The sequence below is a fragment of the Callithrix jacchus genome, chromosome 11 (genome assembly GCF_049354715.1).
Source record: "Callithrix jacchus isolate 240 chromosome 11, calJac240_pri, whole genome shotgun sequence".
NCBI classification, from domain to species: domain Eukaryota; kingdom Metazoa; phylum Chordata; class Mammalia; order Primates; family Cebidae; genus Callithrix; species Callithrix jacchus.
Genome location: NC_133512.1, coordinates 44,765,402 through 44,783,444, shown reverse-complemented (window position 1 = coordinate 44,783,444; position 18,043 = coordinate 44,765,402). Strand labels below are relative to the sequence as shown.

At 33.2% G+C, this 18,043-nt stretch overlaps 1 long non-coding RNA gene across 2 annotated transcripts in view; it reads left to right on the top strand.

The window, feature by feature from the left end:
* Window positions 1–17,752, top strand: part of LOC103794817 (uncharacterized) — a 64,198-nt gene extending 46,446 nt beyond the window's left edge. The window contains exons 1-4 of one of the 2 annotated variants that reach the window (XR_008473363.2): window positions 1,679–2,404; window positions 3,668–3,751; window positions 6,321–6,394; window positions 15,033–17,752. This is a non-coding gene — a long non-coding RNA (uncharacterized LOC103794817). Of the gene's footprint in view, window positions 1–1,678; window positions 2,405–3,667; window positions 3,752–6,320; window positions 6,395–15,032 lie in introns of those variants that run through there. The other variant, XR_622272.5, reaches the window with a different exon arrangement.
* The last annotated feature ends 291 nt before the right edge of the window (window positions 17,753–18,043 follow it).

The window sequence follows — 18,043 nt, the reverse complement described above, 5'->3', positions numbered from 1 at the left end:
ATTCCATTTTAACAGCATGAAGTGAAAAGAACAGAGAGTCCCTGAGTATGTGCCCATCTTCTGCCTAGAAGAAGCTTTCTGTAACACTGATGACTGGTATTTTGCTGTTTTGGAAAGGAGTGATAAAAGAAGCGATAGTGACTGGCATCAGACCATAACCCCCTAAACATCCAGACATCCTTTGGTTTAAAGGGAAGTGAATAATCCTAAGAAGTAGAAATTCCTAGTAAATTATTGGATACAGTCATGGTTACCAATACTATTTGAATAACAAATTACTTAAAAGAATATAAATCTTCAAATATCCTAATCATTCCCTTATTCTTGGAGGCAGGGACTGCAAACGTCCCTATGCCTTTCCATTTGCCTTTGAAACTGAGGCACAACTCGACCACCCTGGGCCGTCAAGGAAAGTAATCTCTTCATGTTGCACTGCCATCATGATATTCATTCACATTGCTATCACTGTACTTATTACTTTGTATTCTAATTGTTGCTTGTAGGTCATGGGTTTCTCAAAAGAGGCTGGATCTTGGTCCTCATTTGTCTCTACTTCCTAACAGAGCTCCAGAAAAATTATCAGCATTCATCAATATGTATTGGATGAAAGAATCAATTCATCGGTATTATCAAATTTAAGCTTATAAACCAAGGATTATAAAATCTACCTAGCTAAATTTCCTAAAAAGTTTTTCATACCCTTCTGCCCATATCTAGGATTTTTTTAATGTTTAGAAAATTACAATTCCTAAATGTAAGAGTTAAAATTTTTATCTTCAGGCTCTGCACAAGCATGTTAGTTATCTTCCCAGGCCTTGGCTAGAATGCTTAAGCCAGGTTAAGACACTGTCATTAGGAACATAAATATTAAAAATAATAACAAGAAAATGCATAACAGGGGAAAATTCACAATATATAAGCCACATTCGTTTTTTAAAATCTGAAAGTCACAGACCGAGAAATATTTTTAGTTTGCTACATTATTATTTTTGACTGGGTGTACAGGTAATCTATTTTTCATTCTAAGCTTAAAAAAAAAAAAACTGGGTTCCCTAACAACTAGAATAATCTTTTGCAGCTGCTCATATACCACACTTGGAATTTATAGAGAAACTTTGCTGTAACAGAAAGGCTAACTTACTTTTGAAGAACAAGAGTCTTAAAACAGATAAGTAGCTTCTACAAATGCAGCTAGAGGTATATATTTTCTAATACTGACTATCCTTGAGAAATGAAAATGACATGGATTTGATACCTCTGGGACTGTAGAGCCAACAGAATAAGGCAGGAAGTTTGTGCTTGCATAATCCTCTTGGAAGATGCCAAAAAAGTAAGAACCTATAATTGAAAGACGTGTGAAATACCATGGAAATTACCAGGAGTGCATTAAAAACAAGATTCCACTGTTCTAAATCTTTTGGTGGCTTATGAGTGGAGTATACATAATAAACAGCTTCTTTCTTTTCAACTAAGAGAAACAAGACCTCTTCCAGGATAGTTTTGACAGTTTTTAAATAGATACTCCAGCTTTCTCTGACCGTTTTTGCTCTTAGGCTCTTACTTAGCAAAGAAAACCAGCTTTTTTTCTCTCTGAAGGTTAGTCATGTGTGATATAGTTCAGATCTTGCTCCAGATGTAGTTACTCCCATGCTTCAAATACAGTAAAATATCTTTGAAATGAAAAGGGTATGTATGTGGGTTTAAAATGACCTGGATTTGAGCCCTGGATTTATCCTCAATGAGCAATTATGTTTATATGGTTGGAGTAAAAGCAATTTTTATGTTATTACATTTAACTAAAATTATAGGAATGTCTATTTTGTAGGTTGTATAGACTAAATGGAGAATACAGATAAAGAGTTACACACCTAAGGAATGCTAGATTGTTTTTGTTTATACTCTAGAGAAGGCTTTTGTCTGTCACTTTAAACATAGAGCAGGAATACAATCTGTGATGGATAATACTGAGTGTCAACTTGACTGGACTGAAGGATGCACAGTACTGTTCCTGGGTGTGTCTGTGAGAACGTTGCTAAAGGAGATTAGCACTGGAGCCAGTGGACTAGGAGACGCAGACCCACCTGCCATCTGGGTGGGCACCATCTAATCAGCCAGTGTTGCTAGAATAAAGTCAGCAAACATGGAAAGACAAGACTAGCTGAGTCTTCTAGCCTCTATCTATGTCCCATAGTGGATCCCTCCTGCCATCAAACATTGGACTCCAAGTACTTCAGCTTTTGGACTCTTGGACTACACCAGTGGTTTGCCAGGAGCTCTTGGCCTTTGGCCACAGAATGAAGGCTGCACTGTCAGCTTCCCTACTTTTGAGGTTTTGGGACTCACACTGGCTTCCTTGCTCCGCAGCTTGCAGAGGGTCTATTGTGGGACTTCACCTTGTGATCATGTGAGTCAATTGTCCTTAATAAACTCCCTTTCATATATACATCTATCCTAGTAGTTCTGTCTCTCTAGAGAACCCTAACTAATATACAACCCCTGTAGGAGAGTTCTCTAGAAATGGAGACGAGAAGGACAAGGCTAAATTTTTTCCTGGCATACCTGAGAGATACTTGGGTAGCATTTCTGTAGAGCCCAGTAATCACTTGTGATGCTTGGTTTACTCTGCAATGAATTTGGAAGCTTGGCACTCTCTGTTTTAAAGTGGATGTGAAGTACAGAGATGAATGGTTCTTTTCAAACTGAATGGCTTTAAAGATATCTTTGCACAGGATAAACTCATCAGGAGTGGCAAATGATAAATGAGGGTTATAAAAATTTAGGAATCTTTTACTTACCCTAATTGATGGCTCTCACAAGAGGATTCATAACTTTTTTGTTAGTTGCTCTTTACTTTCTCCAATGTCTGAAGTCTTAAAACGACAGAGAGTTTGAGGGGTTTTTGTAAAGTTAATTAATGTTAATTGTGTCGTGAATTACTTTAAGGAGTCTGTTGAGTGATGGACCCAGAGAAGAGGGTCGATACCATTTAATGTTCAATAGGGGATAATGCTGGTCTTTGGCACCATTTTACGATCATTAGGGCTGTGCTAAAGCTTGTCAGGAACAGCTCTAAAGATCAGTTGCTCATGGCAATTAAAACAATTGAAAATGACCTGGTATTACATTATACATGATGCAACACTGCTCCCAGTATGAACAAACTTTCATTCCATTAGTGATTTTCAATTTCATACCAAGCACTGCAATTTGTTTTTCTTAGTTACCTAACTATGGCTGTCTCTGTACTTCCAGCAGGATATTATTAATATTTATCCTATTATCTCATACAACACTTCAGGCTTAAAGCACTTTTTGCAATCCTAACTAATTAATCTTTATATCCTGCCTATAAGGATGGTAAATACCCTTTTAGAGTTAGGGAAACTGGGTTGAGAGTAGTTAAGAATTGGCCATCAAGAAAATGATCTGATGGGTTCCACAGGCTACTTTTGGGCCTTTTTTCTCTCCCCTTGAAACTAAAATTAATGAACCTTTGTCTAGAAAGATCATACTCTGAAGTATAAATGACCTCTTACCCCCTAAGAAAGGTTAATGGAATTATTGCTAACAGAATTTATTTTTTAGGCAAAAGACTTTAAAAATTCAAGTAAACACAGAGAACAGAAAGAAGTTTAGTGATTTTTTTAAATGTTCGTGTCATTTGTAGGGACATGGATGAATCTGGAAAACATCATCCTCAGCAAACTGACACAAGAACAGAAAATGAAACACCGCATATTCTCACTCATAGGTGGGTGATGAAAAATGAGAACACATGGACACAGAAAGGGGAGTACTAAACACTGGGGTCTATTGGGGGGAAAAGGGGAAGGCCAGTGGGAGGGGGAGGTGGGGAGGGATAGCCTGGGGAGAAATGCCAAATGTGGGTGAAGGGGAGAAGAAAAGCAAAGCACACTGCCATGTGTGTACCTACGCAACTGTCTTGCATGCTCTGCTCATGTACCCCAAAACCTATAATCCAATAAAAAATTAAAAAAAAAAAAAAAAAAAAAAACTGTTACCTATTTAGAGGAACTATTGAACTAAATCTTATTCAAAGCACATAAAGTACATACAAATTTTTCAAAAAAAATGTTTGAGAGACATAATAATAGAAAGAATGCCTAATAAATATTAGATGTCAGGGATGGTAAGAATATGACTAAGCTAGAACAGTAAACTCATAAATTTGATATTCACTCTTATTGGCTGATCAGGCAACTGAAGCTTGGCGAGTTTAAGTGATTTGTTTATGAATACACACTTAATAAAAAATCATGCTTAAACTAAAACCCAAGTTGGTCTCAGAAGTCCTTAGTTTTTACATTACAAAAATACCACTTCCCTGGTGGTAAAGAGAAACTAACTGTTCTCCAATTTACAAATCCCAGACTTGACACAACAATGATCTGTTTTTCTCTAACTCATTATCATATCGGACTCATTACTAAAGACCACTCTGCATGCCCCAATTGTGCCGTCTTTAGATTCACATCTCACATCCTTCCACAGAGTACGTTCCCCCAACCCAACCAAAACTACCTTCTACCTCCCTGCATCCCTTCCTCTCCCGAAGACTCATGAAAGAACTGATGTCACAGCCCCTGCTCCTACATGTCTGATTCTTTCACTGTCAAAGCGAAACCTTTCACCCTAATCTGAGTAAGTTTGCTGCCTTCTGCCCATACTTTTACTCTTACTTTTATGGAGAAAAGTGTCCCCGTTTTAAACAGTGGATTTAAATACAATTTTGAAACTAACCTTGTTATGAACTGAAGACACATAAATCTTTTTTTTTTTTTACTTCTTTTTCTTCTTCTCCTCATGCCCTCATCTCCTCCTCCCAATCCTGTTCCTCATTCTTTCTCTTCATCTTTCTTATCTCATAGTTTTAAGCTTTTAATGCTTGTTGGAATAATAATAAATGCATTTTCATTTAGTCAGATATATTAGTTTAAATCAATTTTCTCTGGGTGACTGAAATGTATTCTAAAATGATTTCATTTTATGCCCATTATGAAAATGCTAAATTATGTGAGGTAGACATGGAGAAAAATGTATTGGTGGTATGGGGATTTGTCATGGGAAACCACTGTGTTAACAACAATTATGTTTACATGATACATATTTAACCCAGGTGAAAGGGAGATAACAAAGAAAAACTAATAAGCCAGTAGAAACTGCTTCTACAGAGGATGACTTTTGTTACCTAAAGATCTCTATTCCACCTGGATTCAGTTATTTAGAAATTATGGCAAAACCAAATGATTCTGCAAGATAAAGGACTGTAAATTTTGAGGTTAGAAGGAAAATCCAAAGGGATAGGGGAGAATCAGCAAGGTTAGGTGGTATACCGAAACAGTAAAAACACTACGTAAATACACAAATGATTCTTATGGCTATTCACCAAGGAGAAATTGCAAATAACAAATATATAGATTTGAGTATCTACATGAAATGCTGTGCATAAAGATCTGATTAAAATCTTCTGTAAAGACTACAAAAATGAATACAGTTCTTGGTCTGATCACATATATTTCCAATTCATCAAAGATCATTTTGGCTATGTCTATGAAAGGTCAAAAATAAAACCTTAGAGTTAAAAAAATGTAAACAATAGTACAAATGTTTCTAAATGTGTATTTTACTTATAGGCATCACATTGCACTTTTTCAATCTTCTTTGTTCGTTTTCTGATCATCCAATTCTGTTTGTCTGATTCCTACTATACTCAAATTTTTCCAGTGGTGCACTACTGTTTGCACATTTATTTTTGTGATTTTTTTAGCAAGAAAGAAGGGAAAGCTGATGAGTCATTTGCAACTTTATTTTAAAAAATGGAGAAATTAACCTCTTATTGAGACCTGCAATGTGTGTAACGTGTGTCAAGTTCAAAGAAAAATTTCAACCAAGTAAGGCTATGGTTAAGCTTATTACCCAGCTTCATGCTTATTATATAATCAAGACAGTGACGCATGAAAACATGAAACTGTAAAGAATAATTGTGTTAAGTAAGTGTCCCAAATGAGTAAATATTACAATCAAGGACTACTGTAGAAATGCTAAAGAGACAAGAGTTATTTCAACAGTCATGACACACATACATTTATAGTTTTAAATTGAATTTAAGAAAAATTAATAAATTTATTTTTAGTTTGGGATCATTGGGGTAGAAATCCACCTTTTAGAATCGCAGTTTAAATACTTTCTGGGAGCAAATATACACATATTATCATATTCGTGTCCATTTAAATAAGAAAAGTTATTGGTCTCATGTGAATGGAAGACACACAACTTTGATTCACTTTTACTCTCTCCAGCTCCTAGGCTTGTGCAGCAAGTATGCAAGACAGCATTCTAAAACCTGTGATAGACACTCCACAGTATAACTTGGGTGAGTCTCGTGTAAACTGATGCCTTATGGCTATCATAGTATTAGAGTAACTATGTCAAAGTGATTTTTCTTGTGTTGTGGATATCTAATGATAGTGATAGGAAGTAATTGTGAAGAGCAAGAGCTCAGACTGATTTGTGGTTTAGGTTACTTTTTGAATATTAGTGGACAATATTTGACATATGACACTGTATTATTGAGCCTGAATTATTAAATCTAATATACAGTACAATATGACTCTGGTTTTTAGTGGAGCTGAGGGTGGATATTGCTTTCCTGGGGACACTGTTGACATAAAAAAGACACATACACACGTACCATAGATAATGCTCTTTCAGCCACATCAAACAAAGAAGACATTGTTTGAGACTTTTGACACCACCGAAACTCAGGTCAGCTAAAGAAAAAGGAAATAAATCCCAAAAACTTTCACTTTAGTTTTTCAAAATCTTCTAGTTTATGTTTCACATCAAATTATTCCTATATTCTTTCTGAGTATTCTTCCATTCAAATATATTTTAGAATGTATATTAACATATTAAGTTAATGTTCCCAATAAATGGACTTATATTTGACATCCTAAAATGTACTGAAATACTAGCTTTCTGCTATTAAATATGCTGCTTCTCATAAAGCTCTGCTTTTTTGTGCAAAGAACCAAATAATTTTAAAAATTATGTCACAGAATAGCATGTAAATGACTGAGAAGGAACTAGTAGAACTCATCTTCTGAGTGAATTTGGAACTGCCTATTTGTTCCTTCAGCAATACTCAGTAGTACACAAACAGTTCTGTATTAGATTATTTGTCAATGTTATTTTATGAAGAAATTTAATAAAATTTACTACTCTGCAATCCATTGAGCACTTCCTAACTTAATTGTCATATTCTGCATTTCCTGAGATTTACAATTAAAATTGTGATGAGCCAGACATACAAACTATTCATTTTGTGACAAGACAGCTTATTTGTATTTTACCAAAATTACCTGAGATTTTTATTAAAAAATAATAAAATCAATTTCGCCCATCTGTAAGTACCTATATATAATATATTTTGTCGGAATATATTTTCAACCTATTTTCTCTCAATTCCCACAACAAAAAAGATACTTCAATTTACTATTTATGCCCATGCCAGATCCAGTTAATAAAAAATAATGGCCCTGACATTTTATATTTTCCGAGGATGATCAAATAAGAAATGGTCTCCAGACCAAACATTTATTGTGATTAAGAAATGTTTAGTCTTCCTTATATCATTGTTACTAGTCACCAGTATTACTTTCTAAATCTTCAAGATCACATAAATGTATTAATTTATATTGTGTCTTTTTTTAAAACTTAAATTTAACTATTAGAAAGATCAATACAAATATGAAAGACCAAATTACTGATATTGCTCTTTGTGTAATAATTAAGTCTTATAAATAGAAAATAGCATAGAATCAAAAATTAAGATTTTATTTTTATTAAATTACCTAGGAGATAAATTTAAGTACTTGTAACAATTTTCCGCTGGATTTAAAAATATATAGGATATTTCTTATTGAACAGAGACACAAGAGTCTATCTTTGTTTATGCCAGTTCCCTTGTTTGTTCTGTTTAATATCTCAGGTGGCTGCAGTGGGAATGAAGAATCATACTGATTAATGACTTTGTATGTGATTTTATATAGGCATTAAATGAGAGAATCAACTTTAAAAAAAAAAAAAAAACATTTATTCATTTTACCACACTCTCAACAACTACTGATTAACTTTCAGATATTGGACTTGATGAAAGGCTGATTAGGTAAATAATAGCCCTGTTAATTGAGGAATTTGAGAAAAGGAGACCACTTGTAGGTAACATTGATAACACTCCAAATTTCATTTTAGAAGTGTCTTGACCAGTTTAGACTTGCTTGGAGAAGTTCTGGACAAGTTTAAATAGCTCTGTGGTCCACATCTGAGTATTTCTTGCTTCTATCCCTAATTTCATGATTTGAAAAATTAATCTCTTTGAGGGTCAGCCTCCTACATGTAAAATGGATTTAATGCCTCTAACCTTATAGTATAGGGTAGAAAAATGCCATAGTGTTTAGGAAGATACTTTGTTAACTATAGAAAGCTATACAATGAATTATACTGCCGGGAAGACATTTGACTAAAAAAGTCCAGTGGGCATTTTTATAAGTGTAACTAGAATGTACAGGACCATAGATTTATACATTGCACTTAAGAAAAAAGAATTTTAATAAAAATCTTAGAAGCAAATGATCTCTCCTACCACCTCAAAAATGATAATTTGTCATGACCAAGTGGGCTTTATTCCAGGGCTACAAGGATGGTTCAACATATGTAAATCAATAAATGTAATCCACTACCTAAACAGAACTAAGAACAAAAACCATGTCATCATTTGAATAGATTCAGAAAAAGTATTTTTAAAAAAATCCAACATCACTTCATGATAAAAACCCTCAACAAGCTAGGCATAGAGAGAACATAGTAAGAGCCATCTCTGTCAAACCCATAGTCAATATCATAGTGAATGAGGAAAAATTGAAAACATTTCCTCTAAGAACAGGAACAAGGCAAAATGGGAGTAAAGACTTACAAGTTATGCCTCTGACAAAGGATTAATTCTGATCATCCACAGGGAACTCAGCTCAATAAGAAAAACCACCCCATTAAAACCCGGGCAAAGGACATGAACGGGTATTTCTAAAAAGAAGATTTACAAGCAGCCAAAAAACACAAGACAAAATCCTCTACATCACTAATTATCAAAGAAATGCAAATTAAAACCACAACAAGATACCATCTTATAACAATCTAGATGGCTTGTACTAGAAAGTCAAAAAACAACCAATTTGGCATGAATGCAGAGAAAAATGAATACTCATACACTGTTGGTGGGAATGTAAATTAGCTCAACTTCTATAAACGTATGGTGACATCTCAAGGAAGTAAAACTACAACTACCATTTCCAATAATCCCCATACTGGGTATCTATCCAACGGAATATAAATCGTTTTATCACAAGACACCATTTTTGTATGTTTAGTACAGTACTATTTACAATTGTAAAGTCATGGAACCAGTCTAAATATCTACCAATAGTTGATTGGATAAAGAAAATTTGGTATATATACTTTATGGAATAGTACACAGCCATAAAGGATGAAATTATGTCCTTTGCAGCAACATAAATGGAGCTGGAGGTTATTGTCCTAAGTGAACTAACAGAAGCAAAAAATCAAATATTTCATGTTCTCACTTACAAGTGCAAGCTAAACAAAGGGTACATATGGACATAAACTTGGAGAAAAAGAATCTGGGAACTCTGAATCAGGCAGGGAGGAAGGAGTGTGATGGTTGAAAAATTACCTACTGGGCACAATGTCCAATATTTGGGTGATGGGTAGACTAGAAGCCTATCCCCCACAATTTATCATGTAATACCCATGTAACAAATAATGACACATAACCTCTGAATCTAAAAGAAAAAGAAGCAAAATGTGCAGAATAGCTAACTTGGAATAGTGAGTCAATAAAACTAAATCATTTGACTAGGAAGCAAAGACAAAATACCAGTATACTCCAGAGGACTTGATACACAATCACAGGATATTACAGATGTCTTTTATTAAACAAAAATTTATTTTAAGATCTGTATCTATTTTCTATGTTAAGGACCAATTCTACTTGGTTTATACAGTTAGCTATCCTCCATGGAAATGAAACCAACATTAAGTATTAGTAAGTTAATAAAAATACTTAAGCTAAAATAAAAGGAATGAGATAGAAAAAAAAGTGGGGTTGTGGGGAGGCAATGCCCAAGATTTGAAAGAGAAATAGGACAATGCAGTCACAGAAGCCAGAGACACCAAACCTAACTGATGCTAGGTCTATGACAGAAAAACCACATACCTCACTGACAGGTACACAGGTGCACTTCGTTACATTCAAGATGTTTTCAGTATTTCATGAAGGTTAAGAACTACAGGTGAAATAAGAGGTGTTGTTTTTACCAAATCTCTCTCTTTTATCTCTAAAGCTAATCACACGCCAAATCCAATTCTTTCTGTCTGCCCAAGTATCTCTAAATTTCTCCTCCCTTTCAGCACCACTACTATGAGAAGTTGAGGGGAATGGTAGTCTAACAAAAGTGTCCTAATGTCCCAGACCTCAAACCTGAAGAGCCAAATCCCTAAGAGAGAATAAAGAGGACATATGGAACTTCATGACAAGAGGATTTTACTCCAGGCTTGTTAGTTGGCTCTGACTGTCATAATGAAATACCACAGGCTGGGTGGCTTAAACAGCAGAAATTAATTTTCTCACGCTTCTAGGCTAGAAGTCCAAGATCAAGGTTTGGTGTCTGATGATGCTTCTCTTCGTTGCTTGTAGATGACCACCTTCTTGCTATATCTTCACATGGCCTTTCCTGTGACCATACATGAGAAAAAGATCTGTGCTATCTCTTCCTCTTTTTTTGTTTTTAAATACCATGCCACTGTTTTTTTTACTCTTATTTTATTGTTATTTTTTTCTTATAGAGACGGGGTTTCACCATAGTGGCCAGGCTGGTCTCGAACTCCTGACCTCATGATCCACCCGCCTTGGCCTCCCAAAGTGCTGGGATTACAGGCATGAGCCACCATGCCCGGCCCTCTTCTTCTTCCTATAAGGACTCTGGTCCTATCAAATTAGGGCTTTCTTTTTTGACCTCACTTTGCCTTAATTTCTTCCCTAAAGCATCTTCGAATATAGTCACATTGAGGGTTAGGGATGAATTTTCCATGCTTTTATTTTTATGACATGATCTTCTTCTGCTAACACTGTTTCCTCAGCTTGCAATGTATTGTTTCTCAAGACTCACTTCTAATTTCCAGGGCTTCAGTGATGGGGGAAGAAATCATTCCCAAAACCCCTTGAGCATAAGTTAGTTGCTGCCTTGTCTTTCTCAAATATTCTGATCCTATAAAAGCTGGGAAAGTTTGTTCATATTTTAACATAGCAAAAACTACAAAACTCTTTCCTATAGTAAGTGCTCAATAATTGCTCAATCAATAAATGAATATATTCTGAGAAAATGAGAGAGGTTGTGTAGAAGAGTTCTTAGAAATATGAGTTAGGCAAAGAAAGGTGAATAATAGAGTATGTCTTAAAGAAGTATAAAAGCTATGATTTTTCTAAAAAAAGAGAAACTATCTTCATTTTATAAAATGAAACTAAGAACATGCTTCCTGTGACCACCTAGATGAAATGGCCACATAAATGAGAGGCAACAGAAATATAATTAGCTAGGCATTACAAAATACAGCTTGACTGAAAAGGATGTATATGTCTTTTTCCTGGTATAGCAACAAGAAAAACAACCAAAGAGGTAGGTATGAGGAAAAACAATTAAAATATGCCCTTTATAACACATAAAGTTAAAAAAAAAGAATTCCTGTACCCCTCTTCACAACCTCAGGAAGAGTAGAAAAGTGTCCATGGGAAAAAAAAAATGGTCTATTGTAGTAAAAAAAAGTCTTGTTCAGAGTTCACACTGAGTATCTTTTCATAAGAAATTATATAGCAGAACAATTAAAATGAAATACTAATTGTAACAAGAAAAGATGGTGACTGCAGAACATAACTCAGCCTTAATAGATTTTCTAATGCCTTTCTTTATACCAAAGGGGAGTACCCCGTTAGCCAATAAAGTAAATTTTCTGATCTCCAAATGGATACTTTATCTCGATTCAGACTGATATTTCAGCGACATCATGAATTTTTCAGACAGCTTTGTGAATCAGCAGAGTATTACAGAGGGGAATACTGACTGCTAAAAGTAAAGTCATTTTTTAAACAGTCTTTAAATGAGTAGTTGAAACATTTCATTTCAGGTCAAGGATGCATTTACTCCAGCAACCTGAAAGAGCAGAGAGGGCCGAATCAGTTGGGAAGAAATAGAATAATATTACTATATCAGCCAAAACTCAAATTATATAGTTTTGCAGGTCAAACATTTTTGGCTTTTCCTTTTTTGTATCCATGTATATAATTCTTATGTTCAAAAAGCTTAAGTATTTATATTTGATGGAGTATCACCCTAGGTTTCTAAAGCATCTTTGAAAAGCCATTAACTACTTTGCTCAGAATAAACTTTGAGGTCTAGAAGAAACTGGATTTCTTTCTAGTTAAATAATCTGTTGGGAAAAAAAAGAAGGCAAGAAAAATGTAAATATCCTAATGCAACCACTCATCAGATGTTCTGAGTGCCACATATGCCAGCACTGTTTAGGTGCCAGGAATACTGAAACAGGAAGACCAAGTCCCTTTTCTCACTTCTAGTTATAATAAAGAAAAATGAGTACTAGGGTATATAGTGATCAAAGGTCAAGTTAACTGGACCCAAGATGGGCATCTTTCTAACCTTTTCTCTGGTACATTTATGAATGTTTATGAATGATTTTGTAGGGTGAAACTAAGATTTAAGCTTAACTCAGTCTTAAATTGCTTAATATAGACTTAGGTTTTAATCAAAATTGGCATAGATTTTACTTTTCATTCTTTGCTGATGTAAATATATCTTACCTTGGGAATTCTGACTAGATCAGGCAATACCTTTAAAAGGTTACACTGCATACAGAATCAGGTTGAGAGTATATATTTATTAAAAAAAGTCTAATGCTGAAACTGTGTTGAAAAAATCATTACACAGAATAATACTTATATATTACTGACAAATCTTTCTTCTCTCCTCCCTCCCTCCCTTCATTCCCTCCTTCTTGCCTTCTTCCTTTCTCCTTCCCACCCTTCTTTCCTTCCTTCTCCCCTTCCTTCCCTCTTCCTTCTTTTTTTCTCTATCAATGTGTATTCTTCAGTATTTATGCACAGATTCTCCACGGTGGTCCACATCCAGACAAACTTATAATAAAGTCCAAAAATCATAAGTCAGACTATCATAGGTCAGAAACCATCTGTATGTATATTCTTGTGTCTAGTCACTCATGTGGGAAAAAAGGAGGGAGGAGGGAAAAAGGAGGAGGGGTGTATTTGGTATGGATAGTTAAAATTCCACATTTCTTCTCAAGAGGAAATTTTGGTCTTCAAATTATTATTCTGTGGTTTTCTTGTCTGCTGACAAGTTTTTAACTAATGTAAAATCAGGGGATTTTATGCTACAGAAAGTGTATTCCTAAGACTAGTATCTCAATCTAATCTTATTTTATAGTTGTTACAGCAATACATCACCTGTATCATTATTTATATGTATTTTCAACTCACATTTATTCTTAAATTTAGCATCATCCAAAATAACTTGAAGTCAGTTTGATATTACTTATGTATGTGTGACACACACACACACACACACACACAGATTTCATGAAACAGTAAAATTAACATATAGTCATAAATATGTGTTACTTAAGCCAGGGATCAACAAACTTTTTCTGTAAAGAGTCAGGCAACAAATAATTTAGGGTTTTTTTTTTTAGATCCATAGTAGTTTATGTCATAGCTAGAAACCCCGCTGTTCTAGTACAACAGCCGTAGACAAATAAATGAATGGACATGGCTGTGTTTTAATAAAACTTTATTTATAAAGTCAGTCTAGATGTGGTCCATGGGCTGTGTATTTTAGATCCATGATCTAGATGTATCCCACATCAACAATGATAGGTATACCATTCTTTGTGAAATAGCACTTTAATATAATTCTGTGAGTTATGATGCTCAAGTACAACTGGTTCCTTTCTATGTCTTAGACATCATTCCTCGCCCCAAAATATAGTGGGTTTCTGTCAAGATCAGCACAACAATGGAGAGACTGGAAAAACCTATGCTGGTATTTTTGCTTAAAAAATAATAAAACACACTTTGCCGATTGGTATTTTAAGCCTAAGTGTTCTTGGTGGTAGGCTGAGAAAAAGTGGTAGGAGTTAGCAGGCTAAAAAATCTTAAAGTGAAAACATTTTTATAACACACTATACATTTATTACTTCAGTAATAAAATGCGTATGTCAGCTACATATAGTATCTTTACTATTAAAATGTAAACTTATTAAGGGAAAGGATCATGAATATTTATTCTTGTTTCTCATACATTTTTGCATACAATAATATTCTAATAAATATTTAGTGAATTAAGAGTGATAGATGAATAATGAAGAAATAAGACAGAGCAAGTATAAAATCAGAGGGAAAGAAATATTTATTAACATGTTAATTTATTTGCAAATAATTTATTTTTGCAAATAATTATAGCAAATAAATTTATTTGCAAATTATTGCAAATAAAAAATATTTATTAAACATGTTAATTTATTTGCAAAAGTAGGATTTCTTGTTAAAAATATAAAAATTAGCCACGGCATTACAGATGGACTGTAAGTACCTAGAAAGCAATATATTAATTACGGAATTAGATAGCAAAATATACATAGTAGATAACATGTTCTCATAAAAATAAATAACATCTAACAGGAGACTTCTCATAAATAATTTGATGCAATTTGAACAAATCTTAATTTTCAATAGAATAAGAATGTTTAAAAATGAAGTATGTTGAAGTTTTACTGTTCTTTTCATTCATTTTTTTAACATGGCATGTAATGTTCTTATTAAATTAACTAACATCTTATTCTTTTCTCTACAGTGAGAATTAAATTTGAAAGATCATTTGAAGAAGCACAGTATTTATCAACCCAACATTAAAGTATCACTCTGGGAGATTATTTCAAATTACTTTTATAGCTTCAAATGATTTTTAGTATTATCATTGATAAACCATCTGAGTTATAAGTAAAATATTTCAAGTTTAGAAAAAAAGACTGTTGAATATGTTTTATTAAAATTGTATGTCATTTTTCACAATCCATGCAGGGTTCTTACTGCTCTAAAAGTGCTTTTACAGTTTGTTAGATAACTAACATACCATTTAAAATAGATTGAACTCTCTATTTACTCAATATTCCATATCAGTTTCAAATGGTTACGGGTAGTGGTTTAAAGTAGTACCATACTTTAAAAGTAGCTTTGATAAATATTTACAAGACTGGCTCTAATGTACCTGACACTAAAGGATATATATTTGCTGGGGTGGGGGTTATCTGAGGAAAAAAGCTTTCACTGAAAATAAGATAAAGAATATATTGACAAACACATTATAACAGATTGCTATCTACATTTTAATATCATATTTGATGTTTAAAGAGTTGACCCTCATTTAGTTCAAAGTTAAAAATATTACTTGGACTAAGTGGCTAGAAAATAGAGCACCAGAAATAGTAATCATCTTTATTATCTAGAAAATACCGGAATGCCAAAAACCTGTATACATTAAAATATTGTGTCTAAAATTTAAAATAGCAATTGCAAAACGTTAAGAGATTTTTAATGAGGAAAATCTATTACTATACTTATTAGGTAAATAGTTCTAATTTATGTACCATTATGAAAATATATGTTAGATACATTGTGAGAATATGCATATATATAATCATCATAATTATTTCAAGACTTTTGAGCAACAGTATCTTTTTTAAGTAAGCTATATATTCATATTAATTCACTGGGCAGTACAATTACAGGGAATTTTCTTTTTTGTCTATCTTTTCTAAATATCCTGCACAGAAAAATGTATCACCCATATAATAAAATTATTTATATTTAAATAGACATGGATATATAAATGTGCCACTGGCCACTCTTTAAAAACATTATTTTTAAAACATTAACTATAACTAGTTAATATTTCTAAACCATTAGCTATATCTAGTTAATAAATATATGACTCAAATATTAGTAAGATTTATACATTTTTGTCAGTAACACTTTAAAATGTCTTCAAATCTAGAATGTGTGCTTATTAGAATTAACATCTACATATTTTATAATTATTGATGTACAGTTTTTCTTAAAAATCAGTTGATCTAAGCTAAATAACAGGCAACCAGGATCCAGAAGTATTGCCAGGCAGGTGGTGAATACTAATAAAGTTTTTGAAAAGATTTTTATTAAAAAGCTCAAATAGGTGATACTTGAAGAGTAAGCTGGCACATTTGAACCAAGTATCTACATGTGCAAAATCCAATTATACTCGTTCAGAGTTCAGCTGTGCAGTGAAATGTTTAAGTGAAAGGATAAGCTCATCTCCAAGTTGTTGCATTGCTATTTGTTTAAAGTTTGCATTTGCAAAAACTCTTAAGAATTTAAATGTCTTTGTTAGCTATACATTTTGTTAGAAGACACCTAGACTTTTAAAATAAACATTTAATTAGAAAAGTGTGTGAAGTACTTAGGACAGAAAATGAAAAACAAACTAACAACAAAACCATGCCGTTGCTTCCAGGTAGCCCCAGGCCCTTGCAGGATCCTGCCATTAGCTGTGTATCCTTGGATAGGTCACTTTATCACCCTGGGTCTCCATTTCCTCATCTGTAAAGTGAGACATTTGGATTTCATACTAAAATTGTTTTCAGTTACAAAATTCGATGATTTGATAAATTGTAAGAAAGTTTGTCACTGAAAACTGTTCCTCTACCAGTAAAATAAAAGCATGTAAAGTCATTCTGAAAACCTTGCCTCAGAAATCTTTTTCTACTTTATGGTAATTAGAATGCACAATGTAGATGGTCTTTTTCAGATTACATATTAACTTGAATGAGAAGAAAAATATTATCCTTAAAGATTTGTGCAATTATTTTATCAAATGTTCTATTTTCCCTCTTGATGAAGGCAAATCCAACTACAGTAAGTCGTCTGCCCAGGCTCATGCACCATTGGTGAGCATGCAGTTATGCTTTCTCATTCATCTTATCCCATTTATTTCTCCAACAATGCAGACTGGATTAGAAAGGGTGAACATAACAAGAATTTGTAAAACAAAGTAATAAATCTTTATAACAAGAAAAAGTTTGTGTTACGTATGTAACAAACGGTATTTATAACTGTAGCTAAGGCCAAACCTGTATAAGTGTAAATATCAAGGAGATTTTGTCATAAAGTTTCTGTGATTTAGAGGATTTTAAAACTCACATCTTAAGAATTTGACAAAAAAAGTTTTATTTTCAAGCTGTTATTAATTACTAGAATTTTTGTTAATGTATTCAAATCAAGTCCTCCTTGGTAAAAATCTACCAAAACAAGTTGGAATACATATATCAGAAACCATCTTTTTCTTAAAGATTTCTACTTTCTCATTATATAATACATGTTCCTCGCCAAGAGTAGAAAGTAAAGAAGTGTGTAAGAAGAAACTCAATTATTCTACTACCATTTTTGTAAATATTTTCCCATCTTTTTTCATTTATTTAGAAACGAATTTGAATAGTCTACCTTCTGAAATAAAGCATATTACACATTATTAAAAGAAAACATTTGTATCATACTGTACTTATTTTATAGCTTGTGTATATATTTATAACATTTTTAATATTTAATAGCCTTTAATTATATATTTTAGCCTTTAATTATACAGTTTTTTCCTACGTATCTAAACAATCTCTTTTATAGTTCAGGGATCAAAACTATAATTTGAATTGATTTGCTGAAAGTCAAAATCATAAGATGATGAAGCTGGAGTTCAAACCTATGCTTATCTTCACACTCTACATTCTAAAGGCAACTTTTTACATTACCTCCATTTTTAAAATATCACTACATAAT